The sequence below is a fragment of the Sorex fumeus genome, unplaced genomic scaffold (genome assembly GCF_029834395.1).
Source record: "Sorex fumeus unplaced genomic scaffold, SorFum_2.1 ptg000007l, whole genome shotgun sequence".
NCBI classification, from domain to species: domain Eukaryota; kingdom Metazoa; phylum Chordata; class Mammalia; order Eulipotyphla; family Soricidae; genus Sorex; species Sorex fumeus.
The window spans coordinates 38404855-38421504 of NW_026606064.1; positions in this window are offsets into that span (position 1 = coordinate 38404855).

Genomic DNA, 16650 nt, shown 5'->3' on the forward strand with positions numbered 1-16650 from the left:
GAAATACTTCCAGGGTCAATAAGTAAAATAGCAGAAATCCAAAACCAACATATAATTCTTGAACCCAGCTGTAGAAAGCAAATCACTTCTCAATGCTTTGTCAGCATGTCTGATTCGGGGGTGGGGGGTAAACTCTAAATAATAGTGGTGAATCTTTTATTGAAACAATGAATCTAATCAAAGCAGATAGAGTGTTAACTAGAATTCATCTGCCCCACAGGGACTGGGAGGGGTGGGGGGTGGGGTTTTATTGGGGTTCTTCATGGTAAAAAATAAGTTTTGGTAAAGGGAAATGTGCTTGATATTTGCATGACTGAGACCTAAACCTGAAAGCTTTGTAACCTTTCCCATGGTGATTCAATAAATAAATAAATTAATTAAAAAAATTTAAAAAAATAAAAAAAATAAGTAAAAATAAAAATACGGATCTAAAAAAAAAAACCACAGTAACAATAAATGCCACAATGGAGACGTTACTGGGCCCGCTCGAGCAAATCAATGAACAAAGGGAGGACAGTGCTACAGTGCTATTTAGTTTTATACAGACATAATCCTTACTGGATATACCATTTGGGGTGATTTTCATGCTTTTTCTTCACTTCTTGAAATTTAATTTCTTCTTCTTTTCTCTTTTCTTCATTCAATGTTTTAAAATATCCTTTGGGCACACACCAGGTTTAAAGACTGGTGCTGTCTCACCACCAGGGAGCTGGAGGGCTAAGAGGCCGGGAGGGTGGATCCTACACACAGACACTCCCTCGGCAGTGCCACAGCTGGGAGCATGCCAGCCCCTGCCGGTTCTAATTCTGGCTCTAGTTCTCAGGCGTTGGCCAAGTCATAAGCTCCCTGTGCCTCAGTTGCCTTAGCTAGAACACATCGATACTAAGAATACTTACCTCATGGAGTTGTGGGAGTAAACAAAGACCATGTAACCCGCTTGAAGTGCCTGGTCCTTGGCAAACGCTCAATAAATGTTACCTATCGTGATGGTTACTGAATCAGCCATAGGATGAGACAACAGATCCAGGAACAAGAAGGGACTTCTATTCTCTTCCCTCCTGGGGTGGTGAGAGTTTTGATCTTTAGTGTAGCCCCCCTCCCACCTCAGCCCTCCCTACCATGACTAAACCAGTTATCTGGTCTTCTGGTCTCTGTGTCTTCCCCTGCAGGTCACCTGCAAGCAGTACAGAGCCACTTTAGTTAGGGGCCTGCAATCATTCCGCTCATGTCACGCACCCTCAGTAGTTCCCCAATGCTGAATTGAGGGTATACTCCATCCCAGCCATTTGGGCTTCACCTGCTTTCACTTGCAGCTCACTGTCTTCTTACTGGAGTCTGTTGCCCTCAGCCACCCACAGCTGCTATAGCCCCTCGTTGCAATAACACTTACTGTCCTAGCCTCAAAAGTATGTGTGTGTGACTCTGTCCCCTGGATTTTCCAGGTCTCCCTCTTCTCTTTTGAGACCCACATCAGTCCCAGCCCTGTGATGCCTCATTAAAGTCTCCTCTGCTTCCTCGCAAAGAGATGGGTCCTAGCCTTTCGTCCTGTTGGTGGGATTTCTACTTTTGCCTTTCTTAGGAGTTTGGGTAGCTGTAGTATGATTGGATGAATGGATGGATAGATAGGTGATAAAAGTAATGATGCATGAATGGGTGGGTGGATGAGTAGGTAGATGAATGGTGGATGGATGGATGCATAAATGGGTGGATAGATGGATGATGGTGCAGAGGACTAGAAACCTTTGCTGTGGTTTGAGGCCTCCCAAGGAGGCCTTTGCGGCATCAGTGGGAGTTTCTCACGCCCCTCCAGAGGCAGAGACAAGTAGCCAGGAAGGTGCTCCTGCAGGTCTTGTCACCGAGCTTACCCCTCTCTGCACCCACAGTCACTTTCCTGACAGACTGATCTGTGCCTGATGTAGATGAGATGAAACGTCACTCAAAATCCTCCTGGGTGAGGGCATGCCTGGTTCTTAGTTTGGTGCCCTGAGGGCCAGACTCACCTTCGGCAGTGCCATCCTTGGGATCCCATCTGCAGAAACCTTGCCCTCCTTACACACCTCAGTGCCTGCTGACAGTAAACAAGCAGAACTGCGGGCTCAGCGCCTCCTGCTGGCCCACAGGGCAAACTGACCTGATCCCAGGAACAAGAGCCACCAGGTCCTACTTCCTAGGCTTCCTGTGGGACACCCTCAGCCACAAAGCCTGATTCAGAGAGGTTCTAGACGAGAAGCAAGCATGCTTTGGTCCAGGTGCGTGATCCTGCTCAACAGTAGCGCTCTAAGGCACTGGGTTCTTGAAGCTGAACCTGCAAGCTGACAGCCCCCCCAGGAGCAACCCTCAGCTATAGGCATTAGTCTCTGATATTCCTCCGTGCAGAATGACACAGACACCACCCGAGAGCAGATGAAGCTAGTCCACAGCTTGTGGGCATTCCTGGCCCTATCGCTGGGTTGAGGGGCTACACGAGGCACTCGGAGTGCCAGGGAGGAGGACCCGACAGATAGAAGAGGGAAGCTGCTGGACTTCTGCCTGGCTGACCCAACACCACACGTGGTCCCTCACACCATGCCACAAGTGATCCCTGAAAACAGAGGCAGGAGTAAGGCCTGAGCATCCCTGGGTGTTGCTCAATAACCCAAATCAAAGCTGACTGCAGGTGAGAAAACAGGACCAGAAATTGCATGAACTTGGAAAAAATCTTGCCACACATAGGTTAGGACCAAGTCCCAAGGCCAAACTCTCCTTTCTCCACAGCATGTCCAGGGGCCTGAGCTCCACGTGGCCGTTCCACTAGGGGCAGATGGCTGTGTCCACACCCAAAGCAGGAGGGAATATAAAACGCAGGAAACCCCTCCCCACCCCACCCCTCCAGTTGAGTTCCAGCAGGCTACATATTCAGGAAGTCACAGGCCCTCATTGATCTGTGCAACATCCTTTCGAGATGAGGCGGCGCCCATCTCATCTTAGATCCAGGACCCCAGGTGTCCCCCGAGATGCCTGAAGAGAAGCAGTTTTGAGTGTCTGCCCTGCCCTCTTCACTCCTGACGGCGGCGCCCATCTCATCTTAGATCCAGGTCAGCACAGCTGCCGGCTCTCGACCCTGGGACCTCCATCTTTCCCTGCAGGACCCCAGGTGTCCCCCGAGATGCCTGAAGAGAAGCAGTTTTGAGCGTCTGCCCTGCCCTCTTCACTCTTGGCAGCGGCGCCCATCTCATCTTAGATCCAGGACCCCAGGTGTCCCCCGAGATGCCTGAAGAAAAGCAGTTTTGAGCATCTGCCCTGCCCTCTTCACTCCTGACGGTGGCGCCCATCTCATTCCAAACCCAGGGTTCTGTAGAGGCGTGGCCTCCTCAAAGTGGGCGTGGCCTCAAAGTGGGCGTGGCTTAATTGCCAGTGGGCTAAAGCTCAGGCGGCCTCAGGTTGTTTTCCCATACTAAGGAACCTAGTCCCCAAGGAATCTAGTTCCCAACCTACTCAGCAATATGAAGAAACAAAGAAAATCTCCAACACAAGGGGAGAACAACGAAAACAATCTAGACCATTCAGACAATACAGCTCACCTAAGGGACCTCTCTGACATAGAATTCAGATACGAAGTCATCATGATGTTCAATCGACTCAATGAAACAGTCAGACAGACAGCCAGTAATACCACAGAAAAAATCGACAAATTACGAGAAGAAATGAGAGCAGAAATGTCACGATTAAAAGATTCCATAGATGAAATGAGAAACTCAGTTTCTTCTCTTAAAAATAGAGTGACCACAGATGAAGAGAGAATCAGTGAGCTGGAAGATCAGCTGCAACAAGCCAACACCCAACAACAAACAGTGGCAAGGGACCTCAAAATGGCTCTACAGAGAATCAGAGTCCTAGCAGATGATTCCAAGAGGAACAATATTAGAATCATGGGACTACCTGAACCTCAGGGAAACAATCCCAACGAAAAAAACACCGTCAAACAAATCATTGCTGAAAACTTCCCAGAGCTGCACAATGCAGCCATTCAGGTTCAAGGAGCCCGAAGGGTGCCAGCTAAAAGAGACCCCAACAAAAACACTCCAAGACATATCATAGTTAGAATGATCGATACTGCCAATAGAGACACAATACTGCAAGCAGCAAGAGCAAAGAAGGAAATCACATACAAAGGAGCATCCCTTAGATTCACAGCAGACCTATCAGAGGAAACCCTACAAGCCCGAAGGCAGTGGCGAGATATAGTCAAAAAACTCACGGAAATGAATGCTTCCCCAAGAATACTCTATCCGGCTGAACTCTCCCTCAAAATCGAAGGGACGGTACACTGTTTTATAGATAAACAGCAGCTCAGGAACTTCATAGACTCAAAACCAAACCTAAAGCAGGGCCTAAAGGGGCTACTATAAGAAAAGACAAACCCTACAACCACAACACACCCGCACAGAAAGATGACACAAAACCCCATAACCATTCTCTCTCTCAATGTCAACGGTCTAAATTCACCAGTTAAGAGACACAGAGTGGCAAAATGGATACAGAGACAGAACCCAACATTCTGCTGCCTACAAGAAACTCACCTCAACAGCCAGAGCAAACACAGACTCAAAGTCAAAGGATGGAAAACAATCCTGCAAGCACACAACTCCCTCAAAAAAGCTGGGGTGGCCATACTAGTATCCGACAACATTAATTTCACCTTGAAAAAGATTAGAAGGGACAGTGAAGGCTATTTTCTCTTCATTAAGGGATACGTACAACAGGAAGAAATCACACTCTTAAATGTATACACACCTAATGAGGGAACAGCTAAATATTTCAAACAACTGCTAACAGATTTTAAGGAGGACATCACTACCAACACAATAGTACTTGGAGACTTCAACATCGCCTTATCACCTCTGGATAGATCAACAAGAACAAAACCCAGCAAGGAATTATTTGCTTTGAAAGAAATAATAGAAGAGAAAGGGCTTATGGACTTATACAGGGCTTTACACCCCAAAAAGAAAGAATACACATTCTTCTCCAGCGCGTACGGAACATTTTCCAAAATAGACCATGTGCTAGGACACAAAACATACCTCAACAGAATCAAGAAGATAGAAATAGTATCAGCCATCTTTTCAGACCATGATGCACTGAGGATAGAAGTGAATCACACAAAGACACGGAGAACCAAATCAAACACCTGGAAATTGAATAACTCGATGTTGAACAATGAGTGGGTCAGGAACGAAGTCAAGGATGAAATCAAAAGATACGTGGAAACAAATGAGAATGAAGACACAAACTACCAGATCTTATGGGATGCAGCGAAAGCTGTATTAAGGGGAAAATTTATACCTCTACAAGCATATCTTAAGTCGATAGAAACGATGCACATAAACAATTTGACCTCACAGCTCAAGACCTTAGAAAAGGATCAACAGAAAGAGCCTAAATCAGGCAGAAGGAAAGAGATCATAAAACTTAGAGCAGAAATCAACGACATGGAAAACAAAGAAACAATCCGAAAGATCAATGAAACCAAGAGCTGGTTCTTCGAGAAAATAAATAAGATAGATAAACCACTAGCAACACTCACAAAGAAACAGAGAGAGAGAACCCTAATAAATCGAATCAGAAATAAGAATGGGGATATCACAACAGAAACTAAAGAAATTCAAGAGATCATCAGAGACTACTTTGAAAGTCTCTATGCCACGAAACACGAGAACCTGGAAGAAATGGATAAATTCCTGTATTCCTACGATCTCCCAAAGCTGAATCAAGAAGATATAGAGTACCTGAATAGACCTATTCACATCAAGGAAATTGAAACTGTAATCAAAAGTCTTCCCAAAAACAAAAGCCCAGGCCCAGACGGATTTACTAGCGAATTTTTCCAAACATTTAAAGAGGACCTATTGCCAATTCTTCTCAAGCTTTTCCAGGAAATTGAAAAAACAGAAACTCTCCCAAACAGCTTCTATGAAGCCCATATCTCTCTAATACCAAAAGGAAACAAAGACACCGCAAGAAAAGAAAACTATAGACCAGTATCCCTGATGAACACGGATGCGAAGATTCTCAACAAAATACTAGCCAATAGAATACAACAACTCATCAAAAAGATCATACATCATGACCAAGTGGGATTCATCCCAGGGATGCAAGGATGGTTCAACATTCGGAAATCAATCAACATAATCCATCATATCAACAAAAGAAAAGATAAAAATCATATGATCATATCAATAGACGCAGAGAAAGCTTTTGACAAGATCCAGCACCCATTCATGATGAAAACCCTTGCCAAAATGGGGATAGAGGGCACTTTCCTCAATATAGTTAAAGCCATCTACCACAAACCTACAGCAAACATCATCCTCAATGGGGAAAAACTGAGACCCTTCCCCCTAAGGTCAGGGACGAGACAAGGATGCCCACTCTCTCCACTACTATTCAATATAGTACTGGAAGTACTTGCAATAGCGATTAGGCAAGAAAAAGATATTAAGGGCATACAGATAGGGAAAGAAGAAATTAAGCTCTCACTATTCGCAGATGACATGATACTATACTTAGAGAACCCTAAAACCTCTACCAAGAAACTCCTAGAAACAATAGGCTTGTATAGTAAAGTGGCAGGCTATAAAATCAATACCCAAAAATCCATGGCTTTCCTATACGCAAATAGTGAAAGAGAAGAAAGTGACATCAAGAAAACAATCCCATTCACAATTGTGCCCCAGAAAATCAAGTATCTAGGAATCAGCTTAACTAAGGAAGTAAAGGACCTGTACAAAGAAAACTACAAAACGCTACTTCAGGAAATAAAAGAGGACACGAGGAAATGGAAAAACATCCCCTATTCATGGATGGGGAGAATCAACATCATCAAAATGGCAATACTTCCCAAAGCACTGTACAAATTCAATGCAATCCCTATAAGGATACCCATGACATTCTTCAAAGAAATGGAGCAAACACTCCTGAAATTTATATGGAACAATAAGCCCCCACGAATAGCTAAAGCAATTCTCGGGAAAAAGAAAATGGGAGGAATCAACCTCCCTAACTTCAAACTCTACTACAAGGCAGTAATAATTAAAACAGCATGGTACTGGAACAAAAGCAGAGCTGCAGACCAATGGAACAGAGTTGAATATACTGACATTTCCTCCCAAACATATAATCATCTAATTTTTGATATGGGGGCAAGAAAAGTGAAATGGAGCAGGAAAAACCTCTTCAATAAACTGTGCTGGCAAAATTGGATGGCTAAATGCAAAAAATTGGGCTCAGATCTCTGCCTAACACCATACACAAAAGTAAGATCAAAATGGATTTTATGACCTCAACATCAGACCAGAATCCATAATGTTTATTGAAGACAAAGTCGGCAAAACTCTCCATGATATTGAAGCTAATGGTATCTTCAAAGATGTCACGCCACTGGCCGAGCAAGTGAAAACAGAGCTAGACTAATGGGACTATCTTAAACTAAGAAGCTTCTGCACCTCAAAAGAAAAAGTGACCAAAATACAAAGACAGCCTACAGAATGGGAAAGGATATTCACCAAATACACATCCGACAAGGGGTTGATATCAAGGATATACAAGGTACTGGTTAAACTCCACAAGAAGAAATCACCCAACCCCATCAAAAAATGGGGTGAGGAAATGAACAGAAACTTTCGCAAAAAAGAAATTCGAATGGCAAAAAGGCACATGAGAAAATGCTCTACATCACTAATCATCAGAGAGATGCAGATCAAAACCACAATGAGATATCATTTCACACCACAGAGACTGGCCCACATCCACAAGAACAAAAGCAACCGGTGCTGGCGCGGATGTGGCGAGAAAGGGACCCTCCTTCACCGCTGGTGGGAATGCCGACTGGTACAACCCTTTTGGAAAACAGTATGGACGACTCTCAAAAAATTAGAATTTGATCTGCCATTTGACCCAGCTATAGCACTCCTGGGAATATATCCCAGAAAGGCAAAAAGGTATAGTCGAAGTGACATCTGCAATTGTTTGTTCATTGCAGCACTCTTTACAATAGCCAGAATCTGGAAAAAACCTGAGTGCCCAAGAACAGATGACTGGTTAAAGAAACTTTGGTACATTTACACAATGGAGCACTATGTAGCTGTTAGAAAAGATGAAGTTATGAAATTTACATACAAGTGGTACTACATGGAAAGTATCATGTTAAGAGAAATGAGTCAGAAAGAGCGGGATAGACACAGAAAGATTGCATTCATCTGGGGAACATAAAGCAACAAAAAGGGAGATTAACACCCAGGAATGGCTGAGATTAGTACCAGGAATTTTGCTCCATGAATGGAAGGCCAGCCACACGTTCTAGGTGAAAAGAAGCTCAGATAGAGAAGAGAGCACCAAATGAAGGGTGTTGTGAGGACCCTCCCAAGGTGGGAGAAGCATGCTAAAAGTAGTCTATAGACCAAACATGATTGCCACTCAAAGCCTCTCTTGCAAAACACAGTACCCAAAAGAAGAAAGAGAGAACGGGCACTGCAACATCCTTTCGAGATGAGACGTCACTTAAAATCCTCACGGGTGAGGGCCTGCCTGGTTCTCAGCTTGGTGTCATGAGGGTCAGACTCACCTTCAGCAGTGCCATCCTTGGGATCCCATCTACAGAAACCTCCCCCACAGACACACACCTTACACACCTCCAGTGGCTGCTGACAATAAACAAGCAGGATGGTGGGCTGAGGGCCACCTGCTAGCCATAGGAGAAACTGACCTGATCCCAGGAAACCAGAGCCACCAGGTCCTATTTTCTAGATTTCCTGTGGGACACCCTCAGCCCCAAAACCTGACTCAGAGAGGATCTAGACAGGGAGCAGCCTTGGCCCAGCTGAATAATCCTGCTCACCAGTAGCGCTTGCTCCCTCTCTCTAAGGTACTGGATTCTTGAAGCTGGATGTGCAAGCTGACCGCCACCCACAAGCTAGGGTCAGCCACAGGCATTAGTCTCTGATATTCTCCAGCAGAATGGCACAAACACCACCCGAGAGTACATGAAGCTAGTCCAGAGACTGTGGGCATGCCTGCCCTATCCCTGGGGTGAGGAGCTACAGGGAGGAGAACCTGACAGATAGGACAAGGAAGCTGCTGGACTTCTGCCTGGCTGACCCAACACCACACATGGTCCCTCACGCCATGCCAGAGTGATCCCTGAGAACAGAGGCAGGAGAAAGGCCTGAGCATCACTGGGTGTGGCTCAATCACCCAAATTCAAGCCTCCTGCAGGTGAGAAAACAGGACCACAAGTTGATGAACTTGGTAAAAATCTCGCCACACATAGGTTTGGACCAAGTCCCAGAGCCAAACTCTCTCCTTTCTCCACAGCGTTTCCAGGGACCTGGGCTCCACGTGGCCGTTCCACTCGGGGCAGTTGGCTGTGTCCACACCCAAAGCAGGAGGGAATATGTAACGCAGGAAGCCCCTGCCCCATGTCCCTCCAGTTCTGAGTTGAAAGAAGGCTAATGTGCCAGCCGCCTACATACTGCTTAAAATATTCAGGGAGCCACAGGCCCTCAATGAACTTTGGTACAAGGGGTTGGGGGGGGTAACCCAATTATGCTCAGGGCTTATACCTAGCAGTGCTCACTTATGACAGTGCTCAGAGACCATGTATGGTCCTCAAGGCTCACTTCTGGCAGTGCTCAGAGACGGTGTATGGTGCCATGGGTTGAACCTGAGTCAGCCATGTACAAGGCAAGCTTAATCCCTGTACCTCCAGGCCTCACTGACATTTTCACCCAGCTGTAAGATGGACCCTCAAATTTCTGCACCTTGCAAGAGGACTGGGGCCCCTTCCTTCCAGAGTGCCGACTCCCCATGTAGCACTGCCAGGGTACCCCGACCTGGCCCCAACTCAAACCAGGTGGTGGAACTCACAGAGAAGGGAAACCAAGGCACCTTCCTCCCTCAGTGAGCAAACAGCTACTCAGAACAAAGGAGGCTCCTGGCTCTCCTAGGAACCAGCCCTAGCCTAGTGCCCATGGCTTTGGCCTCCTCAGCCACCACCGGAGACATCACGTGGCCCACTGAGGTGATCCCTCGCCCTTCCTCACCTTCGCCAGAGGCAGTGCCTTCCCCACCTAGTCTTGGCTTCAGCTCCCCAACAGCTTTACTGGGGAAGGTCTGGCCCGGGGAGCCTGGGTCCTCCCCACAGTTTCCTGCGGTTGCCTCAGGTACAGGTGACCTCTACAGTAAGGAGACATGCAGAAGAGGTTGGATAGAAGATGTGGATTCTGCTGCCCAGGTCCTGCTGATGGCAGCCTGAGGTAGCTGCGAAGAACAACAGCAGAAGCTGGAGGAAGGAGTGGAATAAAGCAAGAACCAGCTTCCAGAGGGTGGGTTTGTCCATGAAAAGCAAGACCACTGGTATCTGGGCAACAGCTATAGGACAGTAGGGTAGGCACTTACCTGGAAAATGGCCAACCCAGGTTCATTCCCTGGCACCCTATATGATCCCCTGAGCATCACCAGGAGTGATCCCGGAGCACGGAGCCAGAAGTGGGATCTGAGCATCGCTGGGTGTCATTCCTAAACACAACGATAATGAGATAACTGGTGTCCTATGAGGCGCACTGGTTTGGGACTTTCTCCATCTTCACGGAAAGAGACTGTTTCTGCTCTCCAGGACACCAGAAGGCAGGGAGGAGTGGGGGGAGAGGGAACAGGGTGGAGGCTGGACCACTGGCATATGAGCCTGCGTGCACTTGCCCCTCTCCCCTGGACCCGGCATGATGCCACAGAGGGGACAATGGGACAAAGCACAAAGCAACTTACTAACTATGCCTTGTCATTCCTTCCCTGGGAGTAGCAATGCAAAACAGGAGCACAGCAGGTCAGCAGACTCCAGAAGCTTCCTTCAGCCCATGGGTGTCACAGGCCTTCCTTGCTGAAGGGGGATTGGCATTCTGCAGCACTGAGAGCAAATAGCTTTTCCTCTCCGGACCCTCTGAGGGAAACGAAGCCCGGCTCCAGGGCCCCAGCCATGTGCTCTCTCCACGCAATTTCATTCAACGTGGGTTTTCCCTGATGGGGCAAGGAACTCGCTCAGCGTGAGGACGACAAGGTAGAAGCTGGGAGGTTCGGAGACTTGAGTTCTTTTTTGTTCAATTCCTACAGTATCCCTGATTTCCTTTCCATATTTGAACTAGAAGGATGGAAATCATCCCATCTTTCTCTTCTTCGACTCCTGTCTCTCAGGGTCAGGCCAGCTGACTTATTTCTGCGTCCCTCACGCCTTGACGCCCTTCCTTTCTCCTCCCCCGTGGTTCCCTTCTGAGCAACACTATCAATCCACCGGTGTCCCATCCTCTCTCCAAAGTTTTATCTTCCCGTAAAAAGACCCCATTGCAATTTAACCCATCCAACCCCCCCTTTCATATTACTAAACTATTCGATTAAAATTGCTTTAAAAAATTGCTTTAAAAATGTTATGATTTGGGGCTGGAGCGATAGCACAACGGGTAGGGCGTTTGCCTTGCACGCAGCTAACATGGCTGACACAGGTTCGATTCCCAGCACCCCATATGGTCCCCTGAGCACCGCCAGGAGCAATTCCTGAGTGCATGAGCCAGGAGTAACCCCTGAGCATAACTGGGTGTGACCCAAAAAGCAAAAAAAAAAAGTTATGTTTTATTCTGTTAGACTTAAAAAAATCTAAACTATTTCCCTGCTATTTCAAAGGCTGTTATCCTCTTTCCAGCAATGTGAACAGCTTGGATTTCCTTTGTCAGCTCCAATTCCACCTGTGCAACGTCCTTTCACTTCTCTGCTTGGTAGCCACAGACACCCTAATACCCACATGACACCACGTTGGCCCACATGACACCTCTTCTAAACCAAGAGGCTAAACAGCCGGTCCTGACCATGCCTGAATTCTCCCTCTTTAGTGAACTAAGAACTTCACCTCAGCATCACCCGTCCAGCGTCCAGTAGATTGTCAACAAGGCCTCTCTGCCACTACCAAGGTCTTGAAATACAACTGTGTGTCTCTGATAACTGCACAGTGAGCAGCTACGCTGGCTTTTTTTATTTTTATCTGGTTACACTGATTTGGGGGAAGAGCTGGGCCACACCCAACTGTGCTCAGGGCTTATTGCATTATGCTCAGAGATCACAACTGGCCATGCCCTGGGACCTATGTGGTCACCCATGAAAGGCAAATGCCTTGAATTCCCTATGCCCAAATTAAATTGTTTTGTTTTTTGTTTTTTGTTTTTTTCTTTGGGGGCTACATCATGTGGTGCTCAGGGTTTACTCCTTGCTTGGCGCTCAGGGACTGATCTTACTGTGCTCGGGAACCGTACGGGGTACAAGGGATCAACCGCGTGCTGGGAAGCACCCTACCCACGGTACTCCTCTCCAGCACTCACAATATTGATTTCTAAGGGTGCAAAGGTTTATGATTTAGGGTGCAATGTCAACATAACATGCTGACCTCCGACAAGTCTCCACCACAGTCCACTGGGCCCTTCTATCCAATCCCTCCCTTCCCCTTGGCAACCTTATTTCAGTGTCTAAGGATTTCCTTTCATTGAACACTGTCTCTCCCTTGCTCTCTTCACACCCCACCTAGGAGTGCACCACGCTGTATTTTAGCCAGGACAACGCTTGGCATGAGGCCCTCCACATCCTTGTTACCTTGCTCAGGTGCCTCTACTTTGTCTAATTGAGAAAGCGTGAGCCACCTTGATTAAAGAACACAGGGCAGGAGCCAAGCGCACCAACCAACAGGTCCACCCTTAAAAACAAACTAGAACTATACAGAAGGCGCATCTGCCCTAGACTAAGGATCCAGCTCACCCTCCACAGCCCATCCCTTTCCCTGGTAGTTGGGCACCATCTCCACCCTCCACGGGTCCCCAGACACAGACAAAGCATCTGTCTGCTGTCAAGAAACAATGCAGATGGTACCAGGGAGAGAGGACAGCGGGGAGGACACTGTCTTCCCAGTCAACCCAGGTTGATCCCAGGCACGCCATATGGTCCCCAGTAACCCACCACCAGTGATTTCTGAGCACCCAGCCAGGAGCAAGCCCTGAACACTGCGAGGTGTGGCCCCAAACCAAAAACAAACAACAAAAAATCCCAAAAGAATGACACAGAGCTAGGAAATCTCAAGTGTAATTCATTTTTATTTCTGTTTCTCACAATCATTAAAAAGATTATATAAAACTATTGCTTTCTTCTCCTGAATAAGTTGGCGAGTGGCAGAAGGGAGCTTGACCTTCTCTGCACAAGCAACTCGCCTCCTCAGACTCAAAGTTAGTGACTCACTGGCTCTGTGAGGGGCCTGAAGGCCGCTGTGTCTGCCTGTGTGGGAATGGCCGACTTCAGCTCCCTGAGACAGGCACCCCATCCTGGGAGCACTCACTGGTCTTCACTTGAGGAAGAAGTGTCCAAGAGAGATCGGCACCGGTATTCAGGAATGAAGGGAGAGGACGTCGGGAAGAGGCTGCGGGCCCTGATGCAGGGTGACATCCGGAAGGACTGAACAGAGCAGGAGCCCGAAAGCGGTCGGTGCTGGTCCAGGTGGCAGAGTATGGACACTGTCGCACCTGGTCAAAACTCAGCCTCCGTGGGGCCGGGCAGACAGTACAGGGGCGACAGCCCTGGCCCTGCACACCGCAGACCTGCCTGGGTTCAATCCCCAACATCACAGCTGGTCCCCTGAACCCGCCAGGAGTGATCTCTGAGCACAGAGTCAGGAGTGAGTCCTGAGCATTGTCAGGTATGGCTCCCAAAAAAACAACAAATAGAACATCTTTGTGGAGAGTTGTATCACTTTTCTTTAAATAAATACAGAAACTCAAAAATATTGGGGGTGGGGATTAAACAAACACAAATATTGGGTGGATCACACACACACACATGAATACTGGAAGATTAAACACACAAATATTGGGGGTAAAACAAACACAAATACGAGGGGTGAAAGAAACACACAGATATTGGGGGGAGGGAGTTAGCACTTCTGAAGTGCTTTGGTTCCCAGAGCTGAAAGTGCTTAAGAGCACTGGGGTGGGGGCAGGGAGGATGTGGTACCCAGGATCCAACCCAGGACCTCCGGTGTGCCAAGCATGAGCACTACCACTTCAGCCACACCCCCAGCCCCAGGGCTGTTCTGTTTGGTAAACTGAGGTAACACTGGCTGACAGGATGCTATGTGTCAAGTATACTATTACACAGCTTTGAGAGCTGCCATGCCCTGTTCTCCTCCAAAGAGCTGACATCTCTGCCACTGTGAAGTAGAACCCACCGCCCACCCCCCACCCCGACTTCTTCCTTTGTGCCCTTATACCCTGGAAACCTGAGTTTGGTCTGGTCTGATCTCTTGCTTTGTTCCTTTATAGCCTAAGAAATCTATGAGTATCTGGTATTTATCTTTCATTTGCAAGTTATTTTGCTTAGTGTAACACTCTCCATCTATGCTATCACAAAGGGCAAGAATTCATCTTTTCGTTCATTTTTTTTTTCTCTGTTTTGTGTGGGGAACACATCTAGTGGTGTCTGGGGACTACTCCCAATTCGGTGCTTGGTGATTGCTCCTGGCAGTTCTCAGGGGACCAGGCAGAGCTAAGGATGAACCCCGGGCCTCTTGCATACAAAGCACGTGTTCAGCCCATTTCATACTCTCTCCAGAGCAAGGAATCATCTTTTTTGTGGAATAGTACTCCATGGTGAATATTTACCACAATTTCTTAATCCATCCATCTGTTCTTAGAAATTTGGGCTGTTTCTAGGTAGAAGATATTGTAAATACTGCAAAGGGCTGGAGAGATGGCACAGTGAGTAAGGCGCTTGTCTTGCACGCAGCCAACCAGTTTGATCCCTTGCACCAATATGGTCCCTGAGTACTCCTAGGATCCTTGCAGGTGTGAGCATCACTGGCAACTAACAAAATATATATATTTGGTAAAATAATTTTTAAAAAATATTTTGTGTAACAAAATTTTGTGTGTATGATCTCTTGTATCATACAACAGGTAGTATTTAGAAACTGGGGATACGGTGCAAGTAGTTATGCACCTTAATGTGTGGTTTACAAAGCCCTGAGTTCAATCCCAAATACCATGAGCACCCCTGAGCATCCCCCAGTGGCTCTGATGGCCCACAAGCACCTCTGTGTCTGAGCACCAAATTGTCAGGCCTGCTGGGCCAGGCTCACATCCCTTGGGCACAACTGGGTGTGGCCCTGTGAGGCAGGTTCTCGCACTTGGCTATGTTGGCACAAGAGGAAGGTGGCTGCCATCTGCTCACCACGGCTATGAACTGGAGACCTGGGCTCGTCCTCTCGCCCAGCAGACTAGCTTTGACATGTACTCCAGCTTGTACCAGGAGACAAGAAAGCAAATGCAAACATGGCGTACCCCACTCTGGAACTAGCAGACTCTCACATCTGAGTCTGTGCCTGAAGCAAGTCACCAGGTGACTCTGCCCTATGGCAAAGGGCAGCCCATGACTGAGATTCCTGGCACCGGACAGGGTCACGGAGAAGGAGGCGTGGGGACATCGCTGCAAGCTTCCACGGAATCAGTACAAGCCTGATACCTGTAGTTCTCCGGAAGAACACTTTGCTGTGGATTTCTCTGTTGGCATTTCAACCTGGAATGTTGAAAATAACAAGAAAAGAAATATGAGGACAAACATGACGAGCACAAGAAGCACTGGAGCCCATGTTATTTCATGGGTTTCTCTGGTCTAGGTCCCTTCAGTAGAGTAGGTGATGAATCAGTTGAACCTCTTTGGGTAAGTCATCTCTCTATTGGTTCCTGTACCTTTCCTAAACCATTTTATCATCAGATGCCTTAGCTTTGTAGATTCTGCCTTGGCAGGCCCGTAAATAACTGAGAGCACTTTTACTGCCTAGAAACATTTTTCCCCCCCCGGCATGATGTTCTACACATATGAGTCATATTCCTCCCTCTAGGTAGAAGCATTTGGGTTTGCAGAGAGGGGTGGTGTGGGGGTGGAACAGCCACTTTAAGCACCACGTTTACACTGGTCACCGGAACCTCTAAAGTTTGAGCACTTTTATATACGTCTGTTTGGGGGGGTATACCTGGAAGTGATCAGGGGTTACTCCTGGAGGGGCTCAGGGGACCATGCATTACTGAGCACTGAACCCAGACTCCACATGCAAAGCATGTGCGCGAGCCCACTGTACTGTAAGAATATCCATGGATAGATTAATACATAGATAGATAGATAGATAGATAGATAGATGGAGTTATACATGTTCTTATTGTTGTTTGTTTTTAGATCACATCCAGGTGTATTCAGGGCTTACTCCTGGCTGTCTGCTAAGGGATCATTCCTGGCAGGCTTGATGGACCACATGGGCTGCCAGAGATCAAACCGGGCTGGCTGTGTGCAAGGCAAATGCCTTTCCCACTGTACTCATACTGGCCCTGGGGCTAAACATATTTGGAAACAAGATTTAGTTTGGAAATAGTCAAAAAGGGCTAGAAAAATATTAATTTTTTTTATTATCAAGACACTGATTTACACAGTTGTTCATGATAAGAAGACTAGACATTCTTAGTTAAACCGGTGCAATGTGGGGCCAGAGAGAGAGACAGAGTACAGTGGATGAGATAGTTGCCTTGAACGCTGTGTTTAATCCTC